Source organism: Chlorocebus sabaeus, chromosome X (genome assembly GCF_047675955.1).
Source record: "Chlorocebus sabaeus isolate Y175 chromosome X, mChlSab1.0.hap1, whole genome shotgun sequence".
In the NCBI taxonomy this organism is placed as follows: domain Eukaryota; kingdom Metazoa; phylum Chordata; class Mammalia; order Primates; family Cercopithecidae; genus Chlorocebus; species Chlorocebus sabaeus.
The window spans coordinates 45856821-45875614 of record NC_132933.1 but is presented as its reverse complement, the minus strand read 5'-3'; the positions used below and the strand labels follow the sequence as shown (position 1 = coordinate 45875614).

At 47.8% G+C, this 18794-nt stretch overlaps 1 protein-coding gene across 1 annotated transcript in view; it reads left to right on the top strand.

Annotated features, from left to right (window-relative positions):
• The first annotated feature begins 857 nt into the window (after nt 1-857).
• Nucleotides 858-18794, top strand: part of FRMPD3 (FERM and PDZ domain containing 3) — a 97353-nt gene continuing 79416 nt past the window's right edge. Inside the window, 1 exon segment of the mRNA XM_007992499.3 lies at nt 858-1014. The gene's annotated coding sequence lies outside the window, so the exon portion shown is untranslated.

Here is an 18794-nt window from a genome sequence, read left to right as displayed (position 1 = left end):
CTCCAGAAGTTCTGCCATGGAAGGGGTGTCTGAGAGCACTGGTTGCCTGCTCCTTTAGGATTGCTGCACCCTCATCCCCTTGACACTTCTAGCATAACCCAGACCTCAAAGACTCAATGACTGTCTCCTGGAATGCCACCTGGACTGAGACTTCTTCCTTTACTTTTTTTCTGTCTCCCACAGCGTCTGGCACATACTAGGTACATAATAAATGTGGGATGAATGAGTTGTCTGAGGTAAAGAGGGATGGCCACTCCCTGGCTCTAGGCACTGCAGTCAGGTCCTGCCTGCCAGGAGCCGATCTCCACAGGCAAACTGACTTGGAGTTGCCGTTTGTTCCCAATCCTGTTGGAAAAAAAAAATGGGGAAACTGGAGGTAGGGACACAGGTATTCAAATGCTGCTTTGCAATAGCACAAGGTAGCTTTTGAGGCAGGCAGCCCGGAATTTGAGATCCCTTGGGGTTTAAATCAGTCCCACCACATATTATTAGCGCTTGTGCTGGGGGCTTTTTGCTTTGCTTCTCTGAGCCTCAATTTTATTTTCCGTGCAATGGAGAGGATGTTGGAATGAGAAAATGGATGTAAAGCACAGTGCCTGGCACTTAGTAAGTAAGCAAGTGGCAGCTGGATTGTTTGCACATCTATGTCCTTCCCAGCTCCCCCGAGTGGGCCCGTCCCCAGTGGCGAGGGGAGGGGTCCTCCTGTGGGCGCCGACTGTCCCGGCGGCGGCCGGATTGCGGGTGGGTGAGAGGCAGCAGACGCCGTGTTTATAGCTCTCTCGCTAGTCGCCACCTCAGCCACGGCTCTGGGGCTGAGCCAGTCGCCTCCTTCTTTAAGATTCTGGTCACAGCAGGGGCTGGGTTTCTAAGGCAGGCGTGATCTTTCTCTTCCTACAGACGCCGCTGCCGCTACCTTCGGCGCTGGGCACAGCCAGGGGCAGCGCGAGAGGGAGGCGACGAGAGGGTTCCCGGGCAGGGCAGCAGCCCAGCCCCGGCCCGGAGGGGGGCCCGACAGTAAGTACTGCGCTCTGAGCATCCGGGATGGGGGGCACCTGGCCATTGAGGCAGGGGTCTGTGAAGTTAGGGGGTTGGCAGTCGAGCGCTAGGGTCCTCACCGGCCCCTCAAAGTGACTTGAGGGCGGCGCTGGCATGGGCCCCCCCTCCACCTGGTCTTCGGACTGAGTTGGCGCGTCGGGAGCAGACATCCATCTCCGTCCCCTCTACCCAAGATCCCAAGGATTCGTTTGGGTCGCCTAGCAGCCCGCGGGTCCCTTCGAGGCCACAAAAGAGGAAATTGGAAGGCAAGATATGCGGGGATGAGGTTTTGGACGCTATTGGAAAAGTGGCTGCGCGAGCGGGAAGTTTTCCGCTGCGGGGTGCGGGGAGGATCGGGGAGAGAAGGGGCGAGGGAAGCCAGAAGCTAGGAGGGAAACCACCTGAGTGGAGCAGGGGCGGAGGCAGCCCCTCTGAGTGCTCGGACCCCGCTCTCCCCGCTTCGGAAGTGTCGGGGGCTTCTAGCTGCCTCTCCCACCCCTGCCCCTCAGCGCCTCTGCTTCCATGGGGCCGGGATACTCTGGCTGGCCTGCTCTCCGGTGGGGCGGGTTGAAGCCTCAGCGTTCACGAAGCTCCGCGGGGTGGAGAAGCAAGACTACCCTTCGAGGTGGTGCACCAATCATAGAAATGTTAGCAATCCGGAATATGCAGGAGCATACCTGTCACTTTCCTTTCTTAAGCTCTGTAAAACTCAGGGGAGAGGAGCCTGAGATCCTAAAGGTGAGTTTTTCCTAACTCAGTCCCTTCTCAGAGAACACCCAGATCTTCCTTCTGTTCCTCCATCCCCAGTCACTCATTTTACTTAGAGCACTAATGATCCTAGTAGCTACTATTATAACTATGTGGCCGACATTGTGCTAAGCTCTTTACCTAGTCTACGTAGAGTAAGAACAGTAGCTGGCGTTCACTCAGTGCTTTCTGTGTGCCAGGCACAGTTCTAAGTGCTTATTATGCATTGCCTTGTTTAATCTTCACAACATCCTTATGGGGTGGATACTATCCCCATTTTACGGATGAGGAAATTGAAGCACAGAGAGGTCCACAAGCCCAAGGTCCCACAGTCAGTGAGATGCAGACCTTGGATCTCAAAACAGTTTTACTTCGGCCCCCTCACTGTTAACTACTAGAAATATGATGAGAATTTGGCTTTAATGAAGTAGTAAAATCGAGTTTGATGTCCCTACAGCAAAGTGTATTTATTCTGTAGATCTGAAGTCGTGGCCCAGGTGCAAAGAGTTTTGAATCAATTTTCAAATCACCCCCATTAGGTCCTGTGGAGAAGGGCAAACCGAATGCGCTGTAACAAGACAGCAGAATGTATTAGTAGGTGCCTAGTAATAATGATAAGAATAATTGCTAATAGCAGTTACTGATTGAGCACTTACTTTGCACCAGTACTTCATGTATATTTAATCTTCACGTAGGTGCTTTGAAGTAGGCACCCCATGAACCCCATTTTGTAGATGAAGGAACTGAGGCTCAAGAGGTTAAGCAGTTTGCCACAGATTTGGGATTCCAGCCCAGATCACTAACTCCAAAGCTCAAGTTGGAGCTACCCTTTAGAAGATTTGTGCGTGAGACAGAGGTTTGTCTTCCCTACAGTCCCCTCCTCCCCCAAGCCAGTTGCCCAGAGCTCTACACTGTACTCTCCATTCCCCAGCCCCTCTTTGCACTAAGAAAGTGATTGTACAGGTTGGCTGAGAGGGGGCTTCCTAGAGAAGATGAAGTGTTCTGCATGGATTTGGGTTTTGTTATTGTACTAAGTGTCGTGCCTGTAACATCAATATGTTGTTCTGCTTTATAAGTTTTATTAATTAGACAAGTGTCTGGCCTGGTGGCTTAGAGTTGTTAATACGATATTATGGCTCTATCTGAGTACCTTTATTAGGAATTATTTTCAGAAAAGTTTTTAGAGCCTTACTTGCAATGCTGGGCAAAACCGTCTTCCTACTTCCTGAGGAGGGAGGGGGGACTTGTTTCTAGGATATGAGTAATAGTATTGCTGTGCTCATTGATATTTGTCCCCCTCACCCCAGCTTGGCCTCTGTGAGCTGAAACCTGCAACCTGAATGTGGCCAGGTCCCTTGCCGAGTCCCTGTGTCACACCTGGCCCTGCAGTTGGGCTATTTATAGCTCCTCACTGTTGGTCCTGGCCCATTCATAGAGTTGGCTCCGCATAGACCCTCTTCAATGTGGGCATAATGGGGTATGTGAGCTTTATAGCTTTGGTCTCTATTACTCTGGCTGGATCTCAGTGCATCTGCTGGTGGTCCACCCTTCCTGCCTTCTCTCATGAGAGGGGAACCTTCCATGTGTAGCTTTGGGGTGGTGCGTTAGACATGTGGCTGGCAAGTCCAGTGCTGGGCTGTGTCCCTGGTTGTCTCTGTGGCCTCTTCAGAGTGAACTGTATCATTTCATAAGGTGACATGAAAGGAGTCAGTGGGTAGCATTAGTCCTCGAATTAAACATTCCCTTCAGTTTTGCCTGAATTTATTCTATGATTTCTTTTTGATTGTAGTGACTTAAATACCTAGAGGTTTCCCTTGTTACTGAATCTTCTTAATTTTTCATTTGCTGTCAGGTTTGACATTCCTTTCCTGGAATCTCCTTCTCACCTTTGGTGAGAGGAGGGAGTGTTGGTCTTCCCCTGGGAGTCACACCACGGTTGGGGCATACATAGTCTCTTCTGTGCTTACGTAGCATCCTCTGCTGCCCTCTGTGGTACCAGGTAACACATGGTTTTATATTAGTCTGTTTACATACCTGTCTCCACCTTAGACTGCAACCTCCCTAAGGGGACAGACTGGGCCTTAGTTATCTCCATATCTCAGCACTATGCCAGGCACATAGTAGGTGCTCAATAAACTTTTATTACATATATGAATGAATGAATGAATGAATGAATGCTATCTAAACGCTGGTGGAGGAAGCCCTGATTCACAGTAAGGGACTCTGCTATTATTACCCTTATAAGAAGGGAGACATCAGAGCAGAGCTTGCATTCTTCTGTAACAGAGAGCCCCAGCTCTGTGGATTTTAATTACTGAAAGAAAAAAAACAAAAAACAAAACAAAACAAAAATTGTAATCCCCAAACCTGAATGCTTAGGGAATGGATTTTCTGGTTAATAGATTGTTTCTGAGTGACTGAAGTTTGGGCCAAAAAAAAAAATCATTTTTCCTTACTCTTTTTGATTCTTCCTAAAATGCCTGGGTCTGCTTTTCTACCTTGGTGAGTCAAGTCTGGGGTCCATCATCAAATCAGTGTTGCCAGATAGAGAGCTTGTGGGTTCTCAGGATTCCCTAGGATTCTGTTTCCCCCAAGCCTGGTTGTATAGTAGGATGCAATCTTCTTCCCCACCCACTCCCTGCCTGTCCTTGATGCACCCAAAGATAAGCCCACAGGTGCTCTGAGGTTTGTAATTTCTCTGTCACTCACCTTCAGGAAACAGACAGGGGTTTCCCAGCTACCAACGTGGGGGAGGTACAGAGTGCTTTGGTGCTAACTCATGCCCTCTGTGCTAGTGGTTCAGCGCAGCACGTGCTCTTGCCCTTGGTTTTTATTCTTAGGTGGAGGGTTCACCAACTTCACTCCCCTTTTCTGACCACTGTTTAAGAAAGACCTTATAATTCTTTTCTCCCTCTCAGCAGGAAGATGCAATTAGACAGAATAAAAGGTGTCTCATTGTCCTGAGGCTACTGTTGGCGTTTCTGGATGCCTCCAGACAAGGTGACATGAGTTTACCAGGCCTCTGTTCATGTATCTTCCTTTGATTACTGGCTTTTTGGCCTAATTTTTGCCCTGTCCCTGGACTGTGCTCCTGATTGGACAATTCAGAGATGGTGCACTGGAAGGAGTCAGGGGTTGCTCCCTCACAGGAAGTCAGCTTGGCAACTGCTGGGCATAAATCCTTGGCTTCAGATACAACCTGCATCATCTTGGGCAAGCGCAGGGAGCAGACAGACATCTAGGCAAAGCGTTGAGATAGATGTGCCTTTCTCTGTCCAGCTCTGGCTAGACTGGCCTGCCCCTCTCTTCACAAGTTCCCCGAAGGGGCATGGGAGTTGAGGGTGGAGGGTAGAACCCAGAGTCCCAACAGAGCCAGACATGAGAGAGGGAGTGAGAGAAAGGCCTACTCACTGTCTATGCTGGGTCAGTTATGCTTCTTGCTTCCCAACTAATCTTTCCCCAGCAACTCCATCATCTACTCAGGCTATTGTATTCATGCCTCGTGCCACATATGCCTGTTCCCTTCTGTCTCTGGGCCTGTTCTCAGTGCCCTCCCTCTCCAGTTGCTCAAATCTGGCCCTTCCCACCATACCTAACTGCAGTCATCTTCTAGAAAGCTTCCCCCTGCTGCTTCTGGAAATCAGCAGAGAGTGGGCAAGGGGGAAGTCAGTAACCTTCAAGCTCCCTGCCAACTCTGAGATTCTCCAGGAGTTTGATAAGCATCAGCGGTTGGGGGCATGGAAAGCTGGTGGCCCAGGCCATTGATGCCTAGCAGCCTCACGGGAAGAAAGAAGATGGCACAGCCAGCCAGCTGAGTAGGCCCACATTTGGATTCTGGAGGCTTTGCCCAGAGCTCTATGCAGCAGGCACCTGCCAAACAGCCCCCAGAGGGGTGCTATTTGAGCCCTGGGTCTTTGGCTGCTGGAGGCAGCTACTTGTTGGGAAGTTCCCAGAAGTTCCTGCCCACACCTGCTACCCCTGTCTGCCCTCCAAGGTTTGTTTACAGTTCAGCCCTTGGCAGGCTGAAGTCTGAGATCTAAGAGGAGAGAGATCTGGATGGCCGGGGACCCTCTTCTGGCTTAGCATTCTGTAGCCAGGGCTCTGCAGCCCAGCCTGGCCTCGGAGAGATGTGTTCACTGAGGGGAAGAATTCAGGCCTGCTGCTCTTTTCCCTGCCAACTCCACTTTTCCCATCATGACCATTCCCTCCCACCTTCTGGAATTCTCTCCACTTCCTATATTTTCTTTTTTTTTTTTTAATCTCCTCTTTCTCACACACACACACACACACACACACACACACACTACAGCCTCTGGTGAGTGGGAAATTGGCTGAAGTCAGGAAGGTGTCCTGGGTCCCTTCTTCATGCCATTTCTGATTTGTCCCTTGCCTGCTGCATCCCCATCTGTGAGATGGGGAGGGTGCAGTTAGGCTCTCAGTATGGCAAAATACCAACCCCCTCCCCCATAGCTTCATCTCCCAAGGTACTCTACCAGAAGACTGTCATTACCACGTGACCCTTTAGCAGTGGTAGGAGCCCTGAGGGCAGGGCTGGTGGGGGGCAGCTCAAGAGCATTTTAAAAAGAGCAGGTGAGGAACTGGAGAGCACCTCCAAAAAGCCAAGACAACAAGAGGTGGCTGCACAGCTTCTGCAGTGCTTGCCTTCCCCAAGCCTGAACTTTCCTCTTCACCATCTGCAAGGCCCTCCTCTTGTCTCATTTCTCCTCTTTGTCTTGTTTTCATGGCCTCTCTTTTCCTCTCCCCTCTGCTCTGCCTGGTCCCCTTTCCTGCTCAGCTGTCTTCCCCTCTTGACTGTGTCTTTTCCTTCATTCCTTATCTTTCGCCTTCTGGCTCAGTCAATCCCTATAGGTCTCTGCCTCTTTCAGAATTAGCTGGTGTGGTACATGGAGGGTGGGTGCCCAGGGCTCTTTGGTGTGACATGACAACTCCTTCAAGCTCTTATGAATGTTTCATTGCTCCAGTTCCCCCTCGCTGCCTCTGCCGGTGACAGGTGAGTGGAGGCTAAAACAGGATCTCCCCACTAATTCTGCCACAGCTCAGTGGCAGCAGCTTCAGACTTTGTGACACACAGTGCCATATGGCATCAGCCTCACATCTGGCACAGCCCTCACATCTGTCACTGGGCTGGCAGCCCCAGCAGGGAGGGTTTAGGAGCATGTCTGGACCTATTAGACAACATGTCTGAATCTATTGACTATAGCTCCTGGAGGGAGGAGGGGACAGAGGAGGGGACAGCTGTATAGAGGGTCCTCTGCAGTTCCCTCTCTGAAGCATTATGGGGTTGGACTTTTGCAAGGTGACTCCAGTCTTCCAGGTATTTGTGAAAGGAAAGATGACCTTGGTCTCTCCCCCTGCTCCCTCCTGACCTGCTAGAATGGGTGATAGGTGTCTCCATTCCAGCCTACTGGGGAAAAGCAACTGTTTGGACAACCAGAAAAAGAATCCAGATATCACCATGTTTTCCAGAAGATGCCTCTCCAAGCTCAGCTGAAGAGGAAGTTGCAGAGCCATGAAGGCCTGCAAGGGAAATAGAGAGGAAGCTAGGAAAGTAACCAAATCATCTACCCAGAGACTTTCAGAATGGGAAGGACTATTCAAAGTCACCCTGCCCATCCTCCTGCCTCTTGCCATTCTGAAAGGATAGTTGTCTACCCTTAAAAAGTTCCTTCTCTGAGAAGGAATAGCTGTTGAATTTCCTACTGTCACTCCCCTAAAAAGGCTGGAGCCATGCCGCTTCCATTCCTTCTTAGCTTGTAGCCCTCCCTATACTCTTTCTTTGACTGCATTCTCTCTCTGACTTTGTCTTTGGACAGAGATGTTGAGGGGTTTCTCCCATGGGCCAGACTTCCCATTCAGAAACCTGCCTTTCACAGGCTGAGACACAAGCAGTAGGTATTTGATAATAAATTGCATGGAATGGCCAGAGGATTCTAATCTGTATGCCTCAAATTCACTTCTATTCCTGCATTGGTTGATTTAGAAAATACTAAGCACTTAATTGTGTGCCAGGTATCATATCAAGTGGAGGAGATACACTGTTGTACAAAAAAGACAGAGTTCCTACTCTTATGGGGTTTAAAGCCAAATAATCACATAAATGAATATATAACTACAAATTGTGATGAGTCTCAAGAATGAAATGAACAGGTTGCAATAGCAGAGAAAAACCAAGGTAAAGTTTCCAGGGAAGGCCTCTGTGAGGAAGTGATATTTAAATGGAGACCTAAAGGATAAATTCAGCCATATGCAGAATGGGAAAAGAGGTTTCCAGGAAAAAGGAATACCAAGTGGGAATGCCTTAAGGTGGCAAAGACCTTAGTGTGTTGAGAAACTAAAAGGAGGCCAGGAGGGCAAGATTGTAGTAGGCAAGAGGAAGAGTAACATGGGGGTGTGGGGGAGTTGGCAGGTACGGCAGAAAGAGATCATGCAGGGCCTTGTGGGCCACACAAAAGGAGTTTGAATATTATTCGCTTGCAGTAGGAAATGTCTGAAAGGTTTTAAGCAGGGGAGTGACAGGATCTGATAGAGACTTTTTGCAATATCTGTAGAGGCCAGACTTGGAAGGGGGCAGCAGTGGATACAAGGAGAGCAGTAAGGAGGCTGCTGCAGCAGCCCACAGGAGAGATGATGATGGTGGCTTGAACTGTGTGACAGCCGTGGAGAGGGAGAGAGCTGGTCAGATCCTGGATAAGCTTTCTTTTTTTCTTTTCCTTTTTTTTTTTTTTTTTTTTGGACAGAGTCTTGCTCTGTCACCCAGGCTGGAGTACAGTGGTGCGATCTCAGCTCACTGCAACCTCTGCCTCCGGAGTTCAAGCGATTCTCCTGCTTCAGCCTTCTGAGTAGCTGGGATTACAGGTGCGTGCCACCACGCCCAGCTAATTTTTGTATTTTTAGTACAGACAGGGTTTCACCATGTTGACCAGGCTGGTCTCGAACTTCTGACCTCAGGTGATCTGCCCTCCTCGGCCTCCCAAAGTGCTGGGATTACAGGTGTGAGCCACTGTGCCCGGTCTTGGATAGGTTTTTAAGTGACAGCCGACAATACTTACACAATACTGAGGGACTAAGTGAGGAGGTAAGGGAAAGGGAGAGACAGGCCTCGAGAATGACTCTCAGGTTTCTGGCTTAAGTAATTGAAGAGATGATGGTGCCATATGCTGAGATGAGGAAGGCTGAGGGAAGCCTGGGCTTGAGAGGGAAAATAAATCAAGAGTTCAGTTTCGCACATGATAAGTTTGAGATTCCTGTGAGGCATAAAAGTAAACATGTCAGAGTACATGAGGTTTAGAACTCACAGAAGAGGTGTGGTTAGAATGCAAATTTGGGAGTTGTCTGAATATAGATTGTATTTAAAACCAGGGGACTGGAACTGGATGAGATCACCTTAGGAAAGAGAGTAGAGAGAGACTAGAAGTCCTGGAACTGAGTTCCAAGGAACCCCAATATCTAGTGATTAAGTAGGGGAGGAGAAGCCCACAAAGGAGACTAAGAAAAAGTGGCCAGAGAGGTTGGAGGGCAGTTTGGAGGTAGTCCTAGAAGCCAAGAGAGGAGAATGTTTCAGCAAGGATGCAGTGGCTGACTGTGTCTACACCTGTTGAGAAGTTGAGTAGGTGAGGATTGGAGGCCACTGGGGACCTTAACAAGAGCAACTCTGCAGAGTGATAGATGTGGAAGCCAGAGGATAGTGGACTGGGAAGTAAATAAGAGATGAAGAAGTGTTGTGTCCTTATGTAGAGGCCAGTAAAAAGAAAAAGAAGAAAAAAAAAGAGATGAAGTAGAGACATAGTGTAGAAAACGTTTTTGAGGAATTTTGTTCCCAAGGGGACCAGGAAAATGGGGCAGACACTGCAAGGGAATTGTGGAGTAGAGGGAGGTGTATTTTGTTTGTTTTCTTAAGGATGGATTATTTCCATCAGCTAGCATGATTCTGGAGCGGTGGAGAGATTGGTAATTTAGGGAAGAGAATGAACGCCCAAAGGAGTAAAATCCTTGAGAACATGAGAGGGGATGATACCAGAACATAAGCAAGGAGATTCGCCATAATAGAAGATAAGAAACATCCTCCATTTTAATAGGGAAAAATAAAACATTGATACAGATGTAGACAGGGTAGTGTATAGATTTGGTGGCGGTAAGATGAAGGAGCTCTCATCTAATTTTTTTAATCTTCTATTTTTTTCAGTAATCTATGGGATGAGGTCATCAGCTGAGATTTCTTGGGGAAAATGGGAAAGTGAGGAAGATGGAGGAGAGAGGGCGAGCAATTAAATAGTCATTTTAGAGACAGAAAAAGTGTTGACCACGGTTGGATGTGGTGGTTCACGCTTGTAATCCCAGTACTTTGGGAGGCCGAGGCAGGTGGATCACCTGAGGTCAGGAGTTTGAGAGCAGCCTGGCCAACATGACAAAACCCTGTCTCTACTAAAAAATACAAAAAATAGCCAGGTGTGGTGGCAGGCGCCTGTAATCCCAGCTACACAGGAGGCTGAGGCAGGAGAATTGCTTGAACCTGGGAGGCGGAGGTTGCAGTGAGCCGAGATGGTGCCATTGCACTCCAGCCTGGGCATCAACAGCAAAACTCCAGAAAAAAACAAAGAGAGAGAGAGAGAGAGAGAAGAAAGAAAGAAAAGAAAGAGAAAAGAAAAGAAGGAAAGGAAGGAAGGGAGGGAGGGAGGGAAGGAGGGAGGGAGGAGATAAATGGCCAGACAGCATTGAGAGCGTATACCCATGGATTTTAAAGTGAAGTCCAGCTACCCAGTTGTGTGACTTTTCTCCAGCACCCTTCAGCTACTTGGATGCAGTCATGGAGAATTTAGTTCATCAAAGGATGAGGTATATAGCAGGGGGAGAGGAAGTAAGGAAGTTGAAGGTGTTTGGAAGGGAATGATCATAATGATAGACCAGGAACTCTAAGCTGGACATGAAGAGAAGTGAAAATAAAAAGGAACTTGAAGGAGAGTAAGAACAGTAATAAGTAGGAGAAAGTGCTGGCAGATGGGCATCTCTGAAAAGGTGACATTTAAGCTGAGACCTAAATGATGAAGAACCAGCTTTGTGAAAAACGAGGGAAGAGATTTCCAGGAAAAGGGAATATCAAGTGGGAAGTGAATAGGTGATCATGACGCGTTCAGATTCTTCCTGCAGTGGGAGCCCTTGTGGAGGTAAACTGGAAGGACAGATGGTGTCACAGAGAGTGGGATATTGGGCATTGAGATTTGGGGGTAGTGCAATATCTGATAACACAAAGTCTAGGTAGGTGATGATGGAGTGAGTGAAGTGGAAGAAGCAATTGTTAGACGTCTCCTCGTCACCGTGTGGATGTTGAATTCACCAACAATGATATCAAGAGTTGGAGTGGACATACCCATTAGGAAGGCTATTATAAAAACAAATGAAAAACACAGAAAATAATAAGTGTTGTAATGTTGGCCAAAATGTGGAGAAATTGGAACCTTTGTGTATTGCTGGTGGGAACATAAATGGTACAGCTGCTGTGGAAAACAGTATGATGATTCCTCAAAAAGTAAAACATAGAATTACCTTACGATTCAGCAGTTCCACTTCTGGGTATGTACCCAAAAGAATACAGGGGCTGCAGCAGATATTTGTACACCCATGTTCATAGCTACATTATTCACAACAACCAAAAGGTAGAAACAACCCAAATATGCATCAACAGGTTAATAAAATGTGATACATACATACAATGTACTATTAGTCTCAAAAGGAAGGAAATTCTGACACATGCAGCAATATGGATGAACCTTGAAGACATTATGCTAAGCAAAGTATGCTAGTCACAAAAAGACAGATATTGTATGATTCCTCTTATATGAGATCCCTACAGAAATCAAGTTCATAGAGACAGAAAGTAGAATTGTGGCTTCCATGGGTTGGGAAGGGAGGAGGAATGAGGGATTACTATTTAATGGGTACAGAGTTTCAGTTTGGGAAGATGAAAAAGTTGTGGAGATGGATGGTGGTGATGGTTGCATAATAATGTGAGTGTACTTAATGCTATAAAACTGTACTTCTAAAAATGGTAAGGCTGGGCACGGTGGTTCACGCCTGTAATCCCGACATTTTGGGAGGCTGAGGTGGGTGAATTGCTTGAGCCCAAGAGTTCAAGACCAGCCTGGGCAATATGGCAAAACCGTATCTCTACAAAAAAATATAAAATATAAGCCAGGCGCGGTGGCTCATGCCTGTAATCCCAGTACTTTGGAAGGCCGAGGCAGGCGGATCACGAGGTCAGGAGATGGAGACTATCCTGGCTAAAACGGTGAAACGCCATCTCTACTAAAAAATACAAAAAATTAGCCAGGCATGGTGGCGGGCACCTGTAGTCCCAGCTACTGGGAAGGCTGAGGCAGGAGAATGGTGTGAACCCGGGAGGCAGAGCTTACAGTGAGCAGAGATCACACCACTGCACTCCAGCCTGGGCAACAGAGCGAGACTCCATCTCAAAAAATTATATATGTATGTGTATATATATATGTGTGTGTGTGTGTGTGTGTGTATATATATATATATATATAAAATAGTCAGGCATGGTGGCACACGCCTGTGGTCCCAGCTACTTGTGTGTCTGAGGTGGGATTGCTTGAGCCTGGAAGGTCAAGGGTGCAGTGAGCTATGATTCTGCCACTGCACTCCAGCCTGGGTGACAGAGTGAGACCCTGTCTCAGTCAATCAATCAATAATAAAAATGGTTAAAATGGTAACTTTTATGTTATGGATATTTTACCATGATTTCTTTTAAGGAGTGGAGGGAAAGATCAGATGTGACTGGGAACTAAAGACCTCAGTGAATGTGGGACCGACTCAGGAAATCTGTAGATACCAATGAGGAGAAAGAGAGTGGTAGAGGTAGGCGGCAGGCAGGTTCCTCAAGGGTGCAGGATATTTTGCAGAAAGAAGGAGGAGTAATGGCCTGGAGGCAGCATTGGCAACAAGGAGGACACCTATCTCACCTGCAGGTCCCGGAGGACTTGAATTTTGCAAGAGAAAAACAAAACAAAGCAAAACCTAAAACCCCAGTTTCCATTTGAGAGGGCTGGCGGGGAAGTGGTGCCCTCAAGGAATACACAGGTCTCAACTGGGAAAGAAGGTGAAGGACACTTTCAGAGAATAAACTGAGGCTATAGGAGAGTTTGTTGTTGACTGAGAGTTCCAGTGGACACACTGGAAGGATTTGAAAGGGAGGAGAAAAATGGGATAAGAGTGTAAACAGACTGCTATGGGGACGAGAGTCAGGGTTCTAAGGACCAGAGGCAAGTAGACTTCTTTCTGGTGGTGACTGAAGTGAACAGAAAGGTGAGACCTTGTTGGATGAGTCTCACATATGGGAGAGTAGGCTTAGAGGCATGTAAAAAGTCAGTTCTGGGGCTGGAGTCTCTGATAGGTGAGCTACTGGGTAGGGGGACTTCAAGGGAGGCTGCTCTTACAGACAGCATTGAAGTGGCCCTCAGTTCACTTAGGGAAGAGCAGTCTGCCGAATCCTCCTACCAAGCCTATCTCATTGCCTTCTAGAAAACTACTTTAGGCTGGGTGCGGTGGCTCATGCCTGAAATTCCAGCACTTTTGGAAGCTGAGGTGGGCGGATCACTTGACCCCAGGAGTTCGAGACCAGCCTAACCAATAGGGCAAAACCCTGTCTCTACTAAAAATACAAAACAACAACAACAAAAAAAAAAATTAGCCAGGCATGGTGGCATGCACCTGTAGTCCCAGCTCCTGGGGAGGCTGAGGTGGGAGGATCATCTGAGCCCAGGAAGTCGAGGCTGCCATGAACTGTGATGGCTCCACTGGGCAACAAGAGTGAGACACTGTCTCAAAAACAAAACAACAATAACAACAACCAAACCCCTACTTTATCCACAGGTTCTTGGCACAGATTGTGGAAGATGATTGCCTCTGTGCCACACAATATATATAGTTGTATACCCTTCAGCAAATTACTTAATCTCTCTTCCAAAATCTCAGTTTCCTTATCTGTAAAATGGACATAATACCACCTAGCTCATGAGGTTATTGTGAAAATGAGGTGACATAATTTGTGGACAGCACCTGGAGCATAGTAAGTCCTCAATAAATGGCAGCTGATATTATTGTTTTCTGCACTGTCCCCTTTTCCAGCATTTTCCTCACCTTCCTCCCAGACGCCACTGTTCTCAGGCTTTCCTTTTGCTGACCAAACTCTTCAGTTGGACTTAAGCAGTGCCCCCTCTTTCAGATCTTCTGTCTACTTTTCCTCATTGCAGCCGTATCTGTCTTATTTCATGTCAGTTTAGAGCCCTCCCTGTTCTCTCCTGGGATAAATCTGATTCAACCAGCAAGTTCTTTTTTTTTTTTTTTTTTTTTTGCATGAATTTATGTGTCCACAAAACATAACATTTATGTTTTAACCCAGGCCTTCAATGCCATAACCCAGTGGAATAAAAGCACCTCAGTTTTCCCACCTGACTAGCTCTTCCGTTGTCTAAAAATAGCACTCTTTTCAGTCCTGGCTTTTCAAAGTGTGGTCTGTGAACCAGCAGCATGGGCACGACCCTGGAATTTGTTAGAGTCTCAGACCTTGCTCCAGACCTACTGCATCAGAATCATTTTAGCAATACTCCCAAGTGATTTGTATGTACTTTAAATTTTGAGCAGCACTACTAGAATAAGGAGCAGCTAGCCAAAATAACAAGCAAGGGCTCCTTTACAGGAAGAAAGGTTTGTGCTCAAGCTCCCTACAAAAGGGCACCCAGAGCAGCTACTTCACAGCTCTGGGGGGGGCTGCCATCTCTGCTGCCAGGGGAATGTTGCATCTCATGGGGGCCCAGCTGCTAGCCTGCCATGCTGGATCTCTAGAGCTTCCAGTAGAGTCAGGCTTCTGTTACCGGAATCAGAGGGCTAATTGGCCCCACATGGTTCCAAATCCTGCCAGTCTTGAGGGGAGTGACAAGACTCCCCAAGGAGCCAACCAAATGTAAAGAAAAAGGAGCCAAAGGCAAAGAGGGCTGGAGAACTAAAAGTGGATGCCTGGAAATTTAGCTGTTACATTTCCATCTTCCTGTATGAAAGCACAACTCAGGAGAGCATCAGCTTAGAATCATTCCGTATTATTCTCGGTTCATTTGTCCTTTAGCCACATCTGCCTAGCAACAGTTGTTAGCATGAGCTTGAGCTACCAGTCCCACTTTGGACAGTGATGGAGGGGTCAGTCTAGCCCATGGAGGAATCAGGGCATCCAGAGGGAGTCAGGTTGTCTGGTAGTTGGGTCAGGGAAAGAGCTGCCGGGAGAATGAGCGGACAGAGTGTGTTGCGGGGCTATCTCTTAGAGGCAAGGAGTTGGGGGAAGGGCTTCGGCTGTGTGAAGTGGGTGAAGTTTATATTTGGCTCCCTTTCTCTGCTCCTCCAGCCACCCCGAATAATGCTACCAATAACATCGCCACCTCTACATTTGTGTGATATGCTTAACCTTCCTAAGTGCTTCTGTAGTCATGATCTCATTTCATTCTCCCAACAACGCAGAGTGAACAGGCTCAGACACAGGTTAATTATGATGTGGGCTGAGCATACAGGCTGGGCTAGGACATAGACTGCTGCTGACTGTAGGGTTGGGGCAGCTTGCAATGGAGACTCTGGATAGCCAGAGGGTCCAGGACCCTGAGTGGGAGGGAGCAGGAAGGGGGTGCTGCGATTGTGGTCCTAGCATAAAGATGTGGCCCCAGCTGGGCCACCAGTGTGCTTAGCCACTGTGGGTCTGTGCCTCTTCATCTCCTACCTAGAAGGCTGGGATGGAGGAGGAACAGTCACCTAGCCTGTCTGGCAGGACAGAGGTGATAATGGATGTGAAAGCATCTTTTCTCAAATTAAGTAATGAGGGTAAAAATGAAAAGAACTGCACGAATATAAAATGTTGTTATCATTAGGCAGAAGAGAAAGGCTAGGCCTTTACCCAGGTCGCTAAATAGAGAGGGCAAGCCTGGCACAAGGTGAGGGAATACCTTTGGGGACTTTGGTAAGAAGGGGAGAGAAGGAAGGCATTGCATACCTTGGGGCAAACAACAGAAGCAAATAGCAGGCCTCAGAAACAAACCTCGTGGGGTGGGGGGTGGGGGGAGATAAGCATTGGATGCTTCACAGTTTTGTTCAGGGATGCCCTATTTGAAGGGACCAGAAGCCAAACATCTTTCAAAGTCAAATTGCCTGTTTCCCCCAGGAGGATAGTCATGTGACCCATGGACAGCTGAGCTCCTGTCATCCATCACTGCTTGCCTTCAGTGTCACTCCCAAGTCTCCAGGCACTTAGCAAATTTCAGAGGGACTGAGCTGCAGACACTGAAAAAGGCAAACCCCAGGAGGGAAGGAACAACTTCCATTTGAATTGTAAAATGGCCTTCTGGTCTGTTAATGGAGGTGTTTCTCTCCTGTCTCAAGATACCTGGGAGTGGTGTGAGAAAAGGGCTGCTTGCAGAATTGAAGGCAGTTAAGGGTGGTTAGTCTGGCTCAGTTAGGGACAACCCAGGGATGAATGTGCTCCAGCCACACCTGGATACACGCCTGCGGCTATGAGCCACATAGCTGGGCCACCTGCAGGAAGATGGAATGCACCTATGCACACAGTTTGGTTCTTGCCTGTCTCCCCAACTCTGCCCTTTCTTGGCCAGCGAGTACAATCCCCACTTCCTCCATGGAGTCTTCTCCAGCTTCTCTACCCCCTCCTCTGAACACCCAAGTTGGAACTTAGTTATAGATCTCATCTACCAGTTTCAGTTAGCACTGTAATTCTCTTGTTCAGTACATACACTTGTCTTTTCTCCCGCAGCTAGACTGAAAGCTCTTTGAGGGCAGAGACCTGTCACTTCTCCTGTGTACCCCAGAGTGCTGGACTGTCTGATTAGGCACTCGATAAATACTTGTTGATTAATTAATATGTGTCAAAAGAGTAAAGCAAAGCACTTGTGTCACAAAAGGCTGTTTGCTTATTGATTCCTCTGGCTCCAGGAGTGCCCACTTTCTTCAGAAGTGGCAGTACCTCAAGGTCCAATGGAAATTGAAGTGTCCTCTGCTTCAAAAAAGGAAAAAGGGGCAAAGGGGAGGCTGCAGTGGCAGGGATCAAGGGGGAGTGCTGAGCATAGGACAGTATCCCAAGAGCTTCCACAGCACACCTGTGTCTGTCTTCCTTGCTGGAGTTCCTGCTCCCCACGCCACAGTCTGCACAGCCTTCCCTGGCTGATGCCCATGTCGGAAATGAGCTGGTGCCATCCCAAGAAGTCCTTTTAGTGCCAACAAGTTCGGGTGGCAGGAAGCAAAGGGCTCATTTCCCAAATAGCCCTAGGGGTGAGGCAAGACGGCAGCTGCAGGAAGATGTTCTCTGGCTCCCTTCAAGGACGAGCTCCTGCCTGCCACCAGGAGCCAAAATGAAAGAGGCGCCAGCCTGTGGCCACCCTCAGAGGGTCCCTGTCCCATGAGGGTGCCTGTCCAGGACACTAATCAGCCACGTTCCAGCTTCGGAGTGACTTTCTATTGAAAAGTGACCATTTATATTAGCAGTGTGAGAGGGAAGGAGCAAGTTTCTGAATTTGCCTTCCAGGGACTTGACCTCATCCTAGCATCCCCTTCCACCTCCTGAAGGGGTGACAGATAGACTCTAAGCCAGCGTGAGGTGTAGCCAGAGAGATCTCATATGATAGAAACAACTTCAGAGTTCTTTGCTGGACTATGAATTTCTCTTTTATACAATTATTCTAAATCTTTTCTCCTTCCCCTATAAATAGTCCTAAAGCTTCTCTCTAATTACTGAAACTGTGTCCTGATAAATAACCTAAATGCTTCAAACCATTTGCTACTGATGAATTTGATATTCTTAGCTAATAAAGAATTGCATTTCTCTCGGCTGGGTGCAGTGGCTCACGCCTGTAATCCCAGCACTTTGGGAGGCCAAGGCGGGTGGACCGCCTGAGGCCAGGAGTTTAAGACCAGCCTGGCCAACATGGTGAAACCATGTCACTACTAAAAATACAAAAATTAGCTAGCTGTGGTGGCACGTGCCTGTAATCCCAGCTACTCTCCTGGAGGCTGAGGCAGGAGAATCGCTTGAACCTGGGAGGTGGAGGTTGCAGTGAGCCGAGATCGTGCCACTGCACTCCAGCTGGGGCAACAGAGGGAGACTCCATCTCAAAAAAAAAAAAAAAAAAAAAAAAAAAAAAGAGTTGTGTTGCTCTCAGAGTGTCAAAATCTCCTACTTCTTTTACAAACCTATACTAGTTTCATTAATTAGCTACTGGCCCTCTGTATCTTGTTCCAAAGGGCTCTGCCTGGAACCGTAATTTTAGCAAATACACATACTGAGGCTAGAAAACTTAAACCCATCTATCTAGAAGGCCTAAAAGTCTGGGGCTGTAGTGGTGCCAGATGAGCGAACCAAGGCTCTGGGTCACTTGGCCCTGGCCCTCTCTCCTCCATCTCCACCTGCCCTACCATTCTCCTTGACCATCCATTCCTCCTTTTACCTCCTTCCCTGGCCTTGGCACCAGTGTCATCACAGACCTCAGTGTCTCTACACCCTCACTCTTCAGTGCTTTTCATTTGAATACTACACTCAGACCCCTTCTTGCCTGCAGTATGCCTCCCCTGGCCCTTGATGGAGAACATTTATGAAGCTCTTGTGGAATTCCTAAGCTTTAGTCACTTAAGTTGTGGGCATCGGGAGAACAATGTATAATCTCTCCCCAGTGTTAGGACAGTGATTTCTCTTCTCCCAGCTTCTCTGGGCTTTCAGGCCTGCTGGCAGCCCCAGGATGCAGCTCCCCTCCTGGCCCACAGGAACTCTTTTCCAGAGTTCCTGTGGAACTGAAAGAAGTTGGCATTATGGACAATTGTGGTCCCAGACATTAGCACATTTATTTATATATACTACCTAAATCATTTATTTTTGTATACAACATAAGATATATTCAAGTTTAAAATTGCATCAAGATGAGCCGGGCGTGGTGGCTCAC